Source organism: Helianthus annuus, chromosome 8 (genome assembly GCF_002127325.2).
Source record: "Helianthus annuus cultivar XRQ/B chromosome 8, HanXRQr2.0-SUNRISE, whole genome shotgun sequence".
Classification (NCBI taxonomy): Eukaryota; Viridiplantae; Streptophyta; class Magnoliopsida; order Asterales; family Asteraceae; genus Helianthus; species Helianthus annuus.
Window position 1 is genome coordinate 45,153,986 of NC_035440.2, and position 14,722 is coordinate 45,168,707.

Genomic DNA, 14,722 nt, shown 5'->3' on the forward strand with positions numbered 1-14,722 from the left:
TGGTACGTAAGGTATTAAACCTTACGGTCCGTAACCGACTGCCAGTTACAATAATATAACTGCCTTACGGTCCGTAAGGATTTAGGTCTTGCGGTCCGTAAGGGTCACCCAGAGGCCAAATTAATTGGCATGTTAACATAAATGGTCCCTCCACATCCAATCTTTCACATTTGTAATAATTATTTTATACTCCCAAGACTTCCATTGTGTTATTGTGAATATCTATATCAGTTTGTCATATACCCTAAGTCTGAGCCCACCAGAAAATCAGGGTGTGACAGTTTTTAGCGATCAAGAATATCAATTGTTTGTTTTAGCGACCAAGATCAGTCAAGAATATCTAAACGATCAGCAATATCATTTACCTATTTGTTTAATGATCAAGGGATCTTTTTAGCGATCATGAAGATTTTTTGAAGGTTTTAGCGATCAAAGGATCTCTTGTTGTTTGTTCCTGCTCGTTTACTCTTCTAAACGATCAACATGATCATTTCAGGATTTGCCTGATCGTTTACTATTCTAAACGATCTAGCCTGATCGTTTGGACATGTTCAAATCGTTTGAGCAGGTTGTGACGGTTTTCAAGATGATCACGTTTTCCTGTGCTATTTCCATTTCGATTCAAGGACTACTTTCTTCCCATCTCAGTTTTTCTCATTTCGATTCCATGATCTTTTTCCAGAAACACTTTTATCATATTCTCATCTAATAGTTGGTTATATTATGGTAGGATTATTAACTAAATTTTAATTGTTTAATATCTGAATGAATTGAAAGGTTACACAAATATTAAACTATGGCTTTCTCGTGTGTGTTCTTCGTCTACTGCAAATCCAATGCTATTATAATTTGTATATTAGTTAGTTCCTTAACTACGATTGTTTTCACATTTTGCTCTACATGTGTGATTTTCCTTCACTTTTTTTGCATTTTTTTTTAAATTCTTTTGACATGTTATGTGACCATGGAGAGTTAAACTGATGTAGTTGATATAAGGTGTTCCTTAACAGAGGCGTCTCTTAGAATTCACGTACCCTGTTCGAGCTAGAAAAAATGTGCCCTTCGAAATCACGGGCCTTGTGTGGAGCCACCATCAAAGCCGCCACTGTTACTTAACCAACTTTAGTTTTATCCGTGTTTTAGATAACTAGTTTTGTATGAAAAAGAAAAAAAAACAAAAAGAAAAAAAAACTAGTGTATAAATTAATTGGGTGTCATATAAGTTCAACAATGTCATATTAGTTTAATTTTATCCGTACGTGTTTAATTAATTGGTTTAAGCACAGGTCTAAACACAAGGATTGGAGTCTGGAGATGGACTGATTGGACTTCAGACCTGCTGGGCTGCAACTAAATTGTTTCTGTTTTGTTTTGGTTTTTTTTATGTATTTCGTTTTCTTTATTTCCTTTGTTCCCAATGTATTAAGTCTTTCGCTAGAGGGCTTGTTTTTGCCCAGTTCTAATAATATTGGGGTTCTGGAAAAAGTAAACTTAACTCAAAAGCTTTAATACATCAAATGTTATACCAATTTGTAGCGCATACAAGTCTATGATATACTAGTTGCTTCTCTCTCCTTGTTCATTTTTGTGAGGAATGTAGTTAAAAAAATTCATATTCTTATATAGTAGATATATAGTAACATCCGGTTATGGTTGTTAATCTTCATATTTTTTTCATCTAACGTAATCCTTCAATCACCGTTCAGTATTATGATTGTTCGTATTTTTCAGCTTTTGAAGTTCTTGGTTTTGGAAGAAAAGGGTTCTTGACGAAATGGAGGCACAACTGTTGTTTAAAGAAAAACGATCACCCAAAACAGGGGCAGACACACTTGTTGGGACGGGATAGAACGCACCCATGAAAACTTTTAACTGTATCCATACGTTCTAATCCGGTTCCAAGTTACAAACCAATTATATATATATATAAAACTACAAAAAAAACGAGCAACTAGGATTGAAAAATCAGTCTCTGATACTTTCAAATCAGTCCTTAATGGTTATCAGAGACTGATTTGCCAGTTCCTAGTCAGTTCCAGATACCTAGTCCTAAATAGTGGTTTTAGTGACTGAACATTAGTCCCGATTGCATGGCGTCAATGGGAACTAACATTCAGCCTTCAGTACATATAAATTCAGTTCCAAATTTATCCCCGGTACCATGTTATGTAAGTCTGATACATTTTTTTGTGACTAAAACCTAGTCTCTGATACTGCTATTTCAGTTTCCAAAGCATTATGTAGGGACAGAAAATCAATTCTTTAAACTATGTGTACTCTGTCCCTAATGCATTTCAATTGTTTCACAATTTCATCACAATTCAGTCTCTAATAAAATATTTTAGAGACTGAGAATTACTCTTTAATACCATACCATATCATTTCAGTCTTGTATGCATTTTTACTAAAAAGTAGTATTGATACCGTATCATTTTAGTCCCAAATGCACCACCACATAACAACCATTTAGGGGTGATTTAAAAAAAATCTAAGGTAGTGTTTGTTATGCAGGAATGAGAGGCGGAATGGAATGGGTCATTATGAGGGAATGAAGAAAAAGGTGTTTGGTTGGTCAAGGGAATGGAATCACCCATTCCATAAGGCATTCCATTCCCTCAAAATCATTCCATCCACCCCCCATGTTTTTTTTTCATTCCATCCCCTCTTGCACCCTTCATTAACAACACCACAACCCCCCACCTTCGCCACCACTCACTACCACTACCATCACCACCACCGACGCCTATCGCCGCCGCCATCCACCCGCCACCGCCGCCACCGACCACCGCCGCCGCCACCTACCACCGCTGTCACCAACCATCGCCGCTACCAACCACCGCTTCCAACAACCACCACCGTCGTCAACGCCGCTCGTCGCCACCAACCACTACCACCGTCGCCGCCACCACCAACCACTGCCGCTACCAACCACCATCGACGGCCGCCGCCACCCTCCGTCACCACCACCCATCATCGTCGCCGCCACCACCGATCGCCGCCACCATCGATCGCTGCCACCACCACCTACAATCACTACCATCGACCACCACCACTCACCATCGATTTTATTCCTTAATTTTCTTGCCTACCAAACAATACACGATAATAATTCATTCCATTCCCACATGGTAACCAAACGAGACATGGAATGGTAATGATACATTCCATTCCCTTGTCCATTCCATTACCTCGTCCATTCCATTCCCTTGTCTATTCCATTACCGCATACCAAACAGACCCTAAGTTTTTCATAATTACAATTATACATACAAATACAAATCGTACTAACACTTGGAAAAAGTCACTAATTTGTAAAAGTTACCCAAATATATGAACATCATTTGATTCACAGTGTAACCTTCACATTCATACTAAACAATATATAATTTTTGTCATAACGGGCAAAAACTGATCATCTTTAAGCAAACTTCCATGATATGATAAAAGCCCCATCCTACAACGTATTAATCTTGTTCATGTTTATGCATCTTCACATCGATCAAGGTATGAATCAAATGATGGTTCCTGAAACAAACATTAATAAACATGTGCTTATCAACTAACATGAATTGAGCATTGAGTGTGTGCCACACACACTTCATAATTGATTTTTTAGTAAATATATCAAAATTGCCACATTTGGGCCACAATAATAAATGTGTATCATGATTACTAGAGAGTACAAATTTGTTACCTTCACTGAGATTGTGTAGGGTCTGTGCTATGTCCACTTTCTTATCTGAACTAAGTTTCCTTGTGACAAATTAACCTTAGGGAAATCAGTTAAGAAAAATCAGTTTCTACATTATAGGTATTCGACTAATTTAAAAATAATATTCCAGTAAATGCACCTTGATAGGTATTCCTTAAGAAGTTATGTGTTGCCTGACATGTTTTATCGGCGTCTTTGCTATCTTCAGTCAACACCTGTTTGCCAAACATAATATATTAACACCAAGAAAAATAAACCATATTTAAATGAACACGAAACTACATTAAAATTACTCCATGTCCGAAATTTGTCGGAAACAGTGGTTTCTACACATGTCCGACGAAATTTGGCATAGGAAACTTGGTTTAAAAAAGCGGGAAGCACACAAAAGTGATGAGGTCTAAAACCGATTTTTTAAAAGCGAAGCGCAAAAGCGGTGAGCTTTTCATACGCAAAGCGCAAAGTGATTATATAATTTATTTTATATATCCCATAAGTGTTTAGCATCCAATATCTATACCTATGATTTAGCTATAATTAAGCTTTATATATGTTTTAAAATGAAAAAAAACATAAATGTACAGCCTAAAAAGCCTGTTGTACAACACTCAGTAGCACAGAAACACACCATGTACATAAGGTGCGCGCCTCACCTGCGCCTCAAGTCAATTTTTAGGCTAAAAAACGCGCCTCACCTGCGCCTTTTGTACATCGTACGCCTTGTGTCACACAACGCGATTTGGTTGGCGCCTTGGGTCGCCTCGTGCCTAGGCACGCTTTTTTAAACCAAGATAGGAAATCCAAATTTTTTCTAGTAGTGTTTCCACAAGCTCTTGAGTCAGACCTGTACTCAAGAAAATAAACAAATTTAACTGAATTGCTTTCAAAAGAACCTAGCAGTTCCCTCACTATAGAATTATGAATCACATAAATAAATCATTTTCTTCATATCAACCATCACAACCACGATGATATTATAGAAACACTGATAGCACACAATTAGCAATATCTTCTGAAATATAAACTTGTTAGCTCTTGCAAACACTGAAGCATTTTGGTATAATGGTATGTAAAGATTTTACCATGCCCAAACCAAAACCATCGTTAGAAAAAATTGGTCACTCTAATTCAATCGAAATAAATAAATATCTAGCTAATGTATAACAAAGGACAAGAGAAATACATAGATACATTAATAAAAAAAAACAAATCGAATTCATATAATAAAATCGCAAGGAATCTGAATAGTTAGAAAACCCTAAAAGTTGTGAAAGAAGTACATCGATGAAGAGATGGTGATGAACGACCCACATTCTTCTTGCTAACTCGCCGATTGTAGAGAAAAGAATCCGAGAAACCCTATGTGCCGTTTATAAATGTGATTTAGGAGAGATTTTGGGAATGGGAAAACAAAAAGAGCTTTAGTTTTGGGGATGAAGCGGGAGTATGAATTAAAATGGGAGGAAAAGGAAAATATTATGGGATGGAATAGGAAATTTAAAATTTTGAATTAATATGTTGACGAAAATAATAAAATGCAATTACTAAATTAAAAAAAGTGTGAGTTAAGGATGAGCATTTAGTATCACGCACCGTTACCAAATTTCTCGTACCGAAATATTTTCATTACCGAACCGGTACCCACTTTTTGCATTTTCGGTACCGTAAAATACCGAATTTTGCCTTCAAATACGGGTATTGTACCGAACATTTTCGGTACTGATATCGAAAGTACCTGTACCGAGCTCATCCCTAGTATAAATATTATGAATAAAACGAGCCATAACATCAACAATCCTAATTCACAATTATTAGGCCTAATTGAGCTTATGTTGTAAGTCAATGTCCTAAATTAAACATGAGCGGCCATAACTAAAAATCAATGGCCCAGATTTTCCGAAACTGATATATTTCCTAGAAATGGTTGAATATGTGTCGGGGTATTGAAGATTGAATATTAGTCCCTACTTGTTTCATCTTTAGAAGAACTCATAGGATAGTGAATTTTAGTTTCAAATAGGATCACTTACAAGATACTTGAGACTAACATTCAGTCTCTAATACTTCCATTAAAATGGTAGAACTTGACACATATAATTAGGTACTAGAAACCGGTCCTTATTCCTGTCATATATATAAAAGGCCTTTAAGACTAAATATCAATCCCTAGTTATCTTACTCTTTTAGGCATTTAAGAACTGATTTTTAGTCTCTAATACGTTCCATCCATATTAGAGAATGTAGATTAGTCGTCAATACATATGCGCCATTTTTCATTACAAAGGGAATCTATTTGGGACTGGCATTCAGTCTCGAAAAAGGATCCCACAAAAACTTTATATTATCTAGACATATTTGTAATTGAAATTTAGTCTCAACTAAGGTGGAAAATATTAGCGACTGATTATCAGTCACTAACATAAGTCGTATAGAAATCAGTCCCAAATATTATTAGCAACTGATAAATCAGTCCCGGATATTTTGAGACTGATATACCAGTCTCTGATAATTTAGTCTCTGATGCTCACACCAAACGGCTAAAACCGTCAAACAGCCTAAACCAAACTAGTTAGATTTCAAACCGGCCAGCTTGCTTTGGTTTTTGGTGGTTAGGTGGGTTCAAGGTTTATGAACACCTCTATATGTTGGTATGATTTCAATATCCCAAGTTCATTTTATTGTACATTGGTCTGTGTAACACTTTTTACCATTTTAGGTCTGTAAAGTTGAGGTTTATATATATACACTTATAGTTTTTCTTTGAGTGATTAGAACTTGGGACCATATCATTGATTATTCAAAAGAAAGACAAAATCCGTATTGTAAAACAAAAAACAACAAAACCATCCATATAATTAACTCTCATCAAACATGAATGATTGGAGGATTACAACTATCTTCTTTGGATCAAACTAAATGAATTTCGCAACTGACCCAAAATACTAACCCTACTTAAAGGGTTAAGGGTGTTTGGATTAACTTACTAGAAACATTTACAAAAATAGTTTTCAACCAGTTAGTCAACTTCAAAAAATGAAGTATTATACATACGTATTTATCTTTAAAAAAAGAGTGCGTTGATGTAGTAAATAAACTGTAATACTTTTTAATTTGATAACATAAGAATACCTTTTTGGCCAGTTTTACTAAAAGAATACCTTTTTTGCCAGTTTTACAAAAATATGAGACAGCTTTATCGGGATGAGAATTGATAAAAAAAATTGGTAAAATTATAAAAATAGTCATTGGCAAAACCTGTTAGAAATCCGGACAGCGGAAGTCATCATCGTAAACATTCCGTACTCGTGTTTGTGTGTGTTTTATATGAACGTACAGAGAATAGATAAACATACATACATACAGAGAAACATGAATGGATATAATAGAATCTTGGTAACTGTAAACGATAGAGAATACATCATATATATACGGTGGTGGTGACGGTTTGTCAACCGACACACCTGTTACTAACCGCTAAATAATATCTAATTTAGTTGCTAAATTATGATCTAGTTATCCTAACTAAATAACAATAATAAATAATATATGCTAAGTTTATATTCTAACACCATCCCCTAAACTTAGCATCGGTAATGGCTCGTCACGTCGGCTTTGATACTAAACCCATTTTGTCTTTAAACTTGTCATGTTTCGTCCGTAGATCCACCTTGATTTGTTTCGTGATGCCGAGTACGGTAATATTGTTGTTCATTACCCATTTTGTCGCTGAAAGTCTTTGATCTGTCGTTAAAGCCAATTTAGTGTTACTAAATCGTTCTGTCGCTCATCTGTTTCCTGTCCCTATCCTTCTTCTTTTGTCGCTAACTGCCGTCGCTAAATCTGGACATCCTTTCTTCCTTTTTTGTTCCTGCCGTTTCTGCATCATTCTTTTCTTCATATTAACATCCGATGATACCGTTTCCGATGATCGGTTCCGGTTGAATCCTTCACTCTTTTCTTCTTCTTCTTCTTGGTGATAGTCTCTATCATCATCTTGCCTGCATTTCCCTGCTTCTTTCATCTTTATCACCCCTGTGTTTTCTCTTGTGATGCTTTCGGTTAATTTCCGATTTCTCTCTTGATTCCGTATCCTTGTCGTCTTCTCTATTGTAATAACCGTCCCTGTCTTCCTGCATCTTACCGTTCAGTTTTTGAACATCTTTACAGGCCAAAACATCTCTTTCGGAATCGTCTTCCTCTCTCCGTGTCATTACTTCGCCTGCATCTCCATTATCTTCGTGACGTCCCGATTCGTATTCCATTAATGCAATTTCGTATTGCAATTCCATTATTGCAATCTCTTGTTTCAAGATTGCAATCGCGCGTAATCGGGGACTCATATAATCGGAATCGCTATTTGTTTCTCGCCTCTTCCCGTGTTTGTTTTCCATCTTCTTCATCTGTATCTTCCCAGGATCATGTAATTTTGATCCTAATTCTTCGTTTTCTAACCATGCGCTCTAATACCACATGTTAGAAATCCGGACAGCGGAAGTCATCATCGCAAACATTCTGTACTCGTGTTTGTGTGTGTTTTATTTGAACGTACAGAGAATAGATAAACATACATACATACATACATACAGAGAAACATGAATGGATATAATAGAATCTTGGTAACTGTAAACGATAGAGAATACATCATATATATACGGTGGTGGTGACGGTTTGTCAACCGACACACCTGTTACTAACCGCTAAATAATATCTAATTTAATTACTAAATTATGATCTAGTTATCGTAACTAAATAACAATAATAAATAATATATGCTAAGTTTATATTCTAACAAAACCATTCTCAGATTTGATTTGGCCATCTTATGAATCCTTGGAGTGACCTATCATGCACCGGATGGGTCTTTGACCACCTCATGCGTCCTTCAGACGTCTCCGGGGATTTTTCATACGTCTATGGCAAACTTCCATAGTTTCCGGCGAGATTCCAAACTTAAACAATTCCAAAAAACGCAATCTTTTTCAACAATCCCACATCGTCTCTGGAAAAACCTCCATAGTTTCCTGGAAAACTTAAACAACCCCAGAAAATTTAATCTTTCTCAACAATCTCATATCGTCTCCAGCAAACCTCCATAGTTTCCCGACAACCGCCGTAATTTCCGGCGAACCTCCATAGCTTTTGGCTTCAACGTCAACCCCAAAAACCAAATCTTCCTCAACAATTCCCAGTAAAAAATTGTTGCTGAAGGGAAGTCCTGTGGAAAACGGTGTTGTCCGGGAGGTTAATAATGTGAATTGACCTTGTGGTGGTGGTGGTTCAAAGAAGAATGTGAAGAATGTTTATAAGCCACCGGAGCAATAGGGAGGCGGTGGTAATGGTGGCTGGAATAAGCTGTGGAAGGGACCAAGGTATAATAATCAAAGAAAGGGTGATCCGAAGTTCTTGATTAAGGTGATGAGGTTGTTGTTTCAAGTATTCAGGATTCAGATTCAAGAACAACTCTCATGATAAAGAACATCCCGAATAAATACAGGTACCTGTAATGATAAAGAACATTCCGAATAAATACACGTTTCTCTTTATAAATTTAATAATAAACAAAAAATTATTAGTTTGAAATCTTCCTAGGCGTGTCCATGTTATATTGGGTATTAGTAAAGAGATTTCCAAAGACTCATCCCATGCATGATGTGTCGTTCCAAAGACTTATGAGATGTCCAAATCTGAAAATAGTTTTGGTCAAATTACCATTTTGTAATTTTCCCTAAAAAATTTCTTCATGAAAACGTAAGTTAGCTATTACTGGTCGTGTATTTAATAAAAGTTTCTTTGATTCAAATAAACCTTGGAGACAAAAGATATGAAAAAGGATCAAGTAGCTTAAAGTTGAATTCAAATTCGTATATTTTAGAAAAAAAGCAAGAAATCTATAAATCTGTATCCAAAAGGTAGTTTCAGATTTTGTTTGAGAACTAAGCATTGAAAAACTAACAACCAACCCATCTTGTGATGTGGAGCCACATATCTAAAAACTAGTTAAATTGAAATTTTAAAGTTTAACATTACCTTGTACAAGTCTACATTTTCCTTGCTATGAACGGTCAACATGTTATAAACAACTAAAATATGTGTTCTCTCATTCCTACATGATGAAAAAGGTAAAAATTAAGCATGGTACATTTGAAAGAAAAAAAAAACCTTATGATACGAATAAAAGGAGATTTCTTCACAATAATAACTCAAAACAATAAGGGAGAAGATAGAAGTAACGAAATAAGAACTAATTAATGTTTACTCTCATATGACATTGGCTGTTTTCTTCGAAGATTGGCAATAAAGTGTTACCAATTGAGGTTGTCGATGGCGGCGGCTGCAACGCTACTGGAATCGTAGATAGGTCTAGAAAATAACAAAAGAAGAATTAGGTTTTATGATTACACGTGAAGTAGGGTTTGATATTTATAGATTCATATTATTGGACCTTTATTGGGCCTACGGATGCTTGTTCAATTTAAAAGGATACAAAATGTTCAATAAAACACACAAAAAAAAAAAAAAACAACGTAAAATGTGGTTGTTGCAATTTTTACACTTGTATATATAGGGGAGGGTCTAAATGAGAACGCTAAATATTGTGAGAACGAATAAAAAAAACCATGAGAACTTGGTAGAAACAATTCAAATTCTAAATTTATTTTTATGCTTATTATTATTATTATTATTATTATCCGAATACATTGCTAGGAATTAAATTTACAAGTTTAAATTTACGAGAATTCGTAAATAAAGAAAATTTACACATACGTAAAAAATCTAATAAGAGTGATTTAAGAGGAGAAATGAATTATTTGATGTTGTAAATTATTTTTTTGATGTTGTATTATAATTTCAACGAGGGTTGTATTAAAAAATAGTTTTGATTGGTGTTCTCATTCGCGCTCTCAGGGGTCTTGCAATATTTAGTGTTCTCAAGATAACCCTCCCATATATATATATATATATATATATATATATATATATAAACGGGATCAGGAGAAAACGGCAAAAAGTGTGAGAACGGTGAGAACGCATCCTGGCCGAACACGTGGCGCGGGGCATGATTAGTGTCCCCAAGGGGTTTTTTTTTTTGTCTTTTTAGTATTCTTCCCCTTTCACTATTTTCACGTTTGACATGCTGCTTTTTTTGCGTGCAAAATAATTTTGGCGTTATGTAGAATTATTAAATATTTGGCGTTTTACTGTTTTTCTCAGATTTCTTTTCGTTGAATTAATTCTTTTTGTGTCACATAGTAAATTTTTGGCGTTATGGCTTTTTCCATGTTATTTTTGGCGTTTTGTATCTTTTTGTTAATAATTGATTACCATAGATTAATATTTTATAAAACTACAATAACACGGAAATCAAAATAAACTAATAGCCTTACGTAGGTGGGATTACATCAGAGAGAGATGTACCCATCGCTTTGTTCTTCACTTTCTTTAGATTCTTCATCATCAAATTTCATTTTTGCGTATAACGCCATTAGATCAACTCTTCTTTGCTGGAGCCTATTCTTGAATATGACTGCATCCTTGGATTTGGATCGTTTTAAGTTGTTAAATCACAGAGTTGTTCAATGATAGATAGCAACCCTGTCTTCAACATTTCTTCCATTGGCGTTGAATATTGCACCCCGTTTTTACAAGTCACTTCAAGTGTTCCTTCTTCCTCATGCAATACCGAACTGCTAAGTTTTGGTATATGAGTATCTTCAATATCATCATCATCGTCTTCATCATCTTCTGCCGGAAATTTTCTTTTCAGTCTTTTTATTACAGTTCTCGTTCTTTCACAATCGTTGTCTATTGGAACCCCAAGGGCCAGGATATCCTTCTGAACATTTTCATTCATTCCAAGCATTGCTTTAATTGTCCTTACCTTTACCATTTTTCCTATCAGAGAACTTTATGATGAATCGTTTCTCTTTCCTTTCAAACCTCCATGCAATAACCTTAGCCATTTTTAAATTTTTTGGCGTTTTGGTCAATATGTGGCGTTTTAGTAAAAAATTTTGGCATGTTTTGAGCTTGGGTTCTCATGGTCTTCTTTTATATTGACTTTTTTTTTTCGCGTATGACAGGTAATTATGGCGTTTTGAAAAAGATAAATAAAATAATAAATGTTAGTAATTATGTTTCCCGTCGTTTCATTTTACTGTTTTTTGTAGTTTACCATGTTTTGTTTTCAGACTCAACTGTTTTTATGGTGTAACACGTCAAATCTTTGACGGCTGTAATTATGACGTTTTGTTTTCCAATGGCGGTTAGATAACTATAGGACTTCTTTTTGTTTTATATTCTTTGCACATTGTTTCACGCTTTTTTTTATAATATTAGTTGTTCAAATTAATTTTGTTATAGTTTGGTAGTTTTTTGAGGGCGTTTTTTATGGCATTATGGCGTTTTACACGCATTTGCTAATTTTGGCATTTTATTATATTTTTCATTATAGCATTAATATTCTTTTTATTGTTTATTAACTGAAATTATAAAACAAACAATAGATAAAGAAAATTAAAAAAAAAACAAAGTAGAAACAATTTATGATTTTAAATCTTCAGTGTCCTCAGTCTTTTTTTCTTTTGAAACTACAAGAAATGTGACAAATAAATGGCGTTTTGGGTTTGCCGTTGTTTATTTTCTTTGTTTATGTGTTGAAGTGTCTTTGTGGATGTTGGAGACATAGATCGACCCCGCGTGGGTGGATGCTATCTGCCTGTTGTCTTCATTATAATCATCGAGGCTAAAGTAGCATTTACACTGGTATAGGTCTCTTCTTATCATCCAAACCTTCTTCAGGAACAAAGATACAAAGATGACAGTATGACATATGGGTGTCATCAGTCCCTCTTTTTTCAATTTTGTCCATCTCATGCAGCAAAATCTTTCTACACACACGTAACAAATCATTCAATGAAGCTTCATGCAGAACATTACTGAGTATCAAAGAAAAGATGTTTTGTCGTCGTATTTTTTGGCGTTTTACATTGAGTTGTAAATTTTTTTAGCAACCACTATGTGTTTTTTTTTGTGTTTTTTTGGTGTGATAAACGGAAGGTGGTGAGACGTTTAATTTTTTTTGGCGCGTAGTTTAGGCGGGATGTTATTTTTATAACAAAAAAATGCAATTAACATTTATCCGAATGTAAGCTTTGGCGTTATATATAATAGCGTTTCATATTTTTTGGCGTTTTTGTAGTCAGAGAGCTTAAATAAAAAGCCTTTAAAAAGTACCCAGTGATAAAATTGGCGTTTTGTATGTATTTGGCGTTTTGTTTTTCAATGGCGTTTTATGTGCGAAATGGTTTTTTACTTTTTTACCCTTAATGAAGCGCGTCCACGTAATAAAATTGTTGTCATTTACTAAAATGCCACCGCGCCAATCTAGTCCAAAGATTGTTTTAATCGGACGATCAATTAGCGTTCTCACACTTTCTACCATTTTCTCTAAATCCTGACCCTATCAGGAGAGAACGCCTCAAAGTGTGACAACGGTGAGAATGATTCTCAACCACAAGATCTTAGTGGTTTGTGGCTGAGATTGATGCGGTGGCATTTTTGTAAATAATAGGGGTCTTGGAACTACCAGGAGGGGTAAAATAGGAAGATCCAATCAAAGGTGCACATGCTAATCACATGCCATTTTCCCCCATCATATTTAAACGACAATAACTTTTTTATACGTGATTATTTTTTGAAAAAAATTACACCATAAAACTCAGCGTTTTTTTATCTTTCCAATGAGTATACTATTGATATACTTTTCGAAAAAAATTAATTGAGTTTTATGGCGTTTTTCTGAACTGGGTGTTTTATGGCGTTTTAGACTAAGTATTTTCATGGCGTTTTTCTGAACTAATTAAATACTTGTGTTTACACTTGTTCACACTATAAGTTACACTTTGGACCCTGAAAATATAGCTTTTTTTTGTTATGGCATTTTAACTAGTATGAATTCTTTTATTTCCAATCACATTCCCCCAAAGCTGAAACTAATTAAATACTTGTGTTCACACTTGTTTACACTTATTCACACTATAAGTTACACTTTGGACCCTGAAAATATAGCTTTTTTTTGTTATGGTGTTTTAACTAGTATGAATTCTTTTATTTCCAATCACATTCCCCAAAGCTGCATGAAACTAATTAAAAACTTGTGTTCACATTTGTTTACACTTGTTCACACTATAAGTTACACTTTGAACCCTGAAAATATAGCTTTTATTGTTATGGCGTTTAAACTAGGAGCCGGCTAAAAAATGTTTTTTTTGAGCTGTTTTAAATTATATCTCAAAAAATAGCTTTTGAGTGTTTTATGACGTTAAAAAAATGGTTTTTTTGAGCTGTTGTAAATTATAGCTAAAAAAAATAGCTTTTGAGTGTTTGGCGTTTTTCTAAATTGGGTGTTTTTATGGCGTTTTATTTGAACACCCAGTTTATGTGAGTGGATTTTTTGACAATATTACCCCTTAGTGTAATTTAACATCAATGCCACGTGTCACCACCAAAATCGTTCTCACCGTTCTCACACTTTTCACCGTTCTCTCTAAATCCTGACCCTATATATATATATATATATATATATATATATATATATATATATATATATATATATATATATATATATATATATATATATATATATATATATATATATATATATATATATATATATATATATATGGTTTCATTTGAGAACCACGAGAACCAATATGAACACAACAAAATAAACCCACCCACCACCCAAAGCATGACCCCCCACGTCACCATAACCCACAACCCAAAAACCTAACCCCCCCACCCCATAAAAAAAACTATACCTTATCAAAAAAACCGTAAAAAAAACCTAACCCCCCCCCCCCCAAAAAAAAAAAAAAAAACTAACCCCCACCCCCTAAAAACCTAAAAAACATAACCCCCCTCCCACCACCACCCAAAAACCTAAGAAAACCTAAACCCCACCTCCCAACCGCCAAAAACCTAAAAGAATCTAATCCCCCACCCCACCCC

The 14,722-nt window shown here is 34.8% G+C and overlaps 1 long non-coding RNA gene across 3 annotated transcripts; it reads right to left on the reverse strand.

Annotated features, from left to right (window-relative positions):
• Window positions 1-3,285: 3,285 nt before the first annotated feature.
• Window positions 3,286-5,152, reverse strand: LOC110871066. Of its 3 annotated transcripts, none has more exons than XR_002553458.2 (5): window positions 4,993-5,152; window positions 4,408-4,556; window positions 3,852-3,927; window positions 3,695-3,769; window positions 3,286-3,525 (listed from the first exon to the last, which is right to left on the reverse strand). It is a non-coding gene; the product is annotated as an uncharacterized LOC110871066 (long non-coding RNA). The 3 variants fall into 3 exon arrangements; XR_002553457.2 differs by having other exon boundaries at window positions 4,366-4,556; XR_002553456.2 differs by having other exon boundaries at window positions 4,341-4,556.
• Window positions 5,153-14,722: the final 9,570 nt, after the last annotated feature.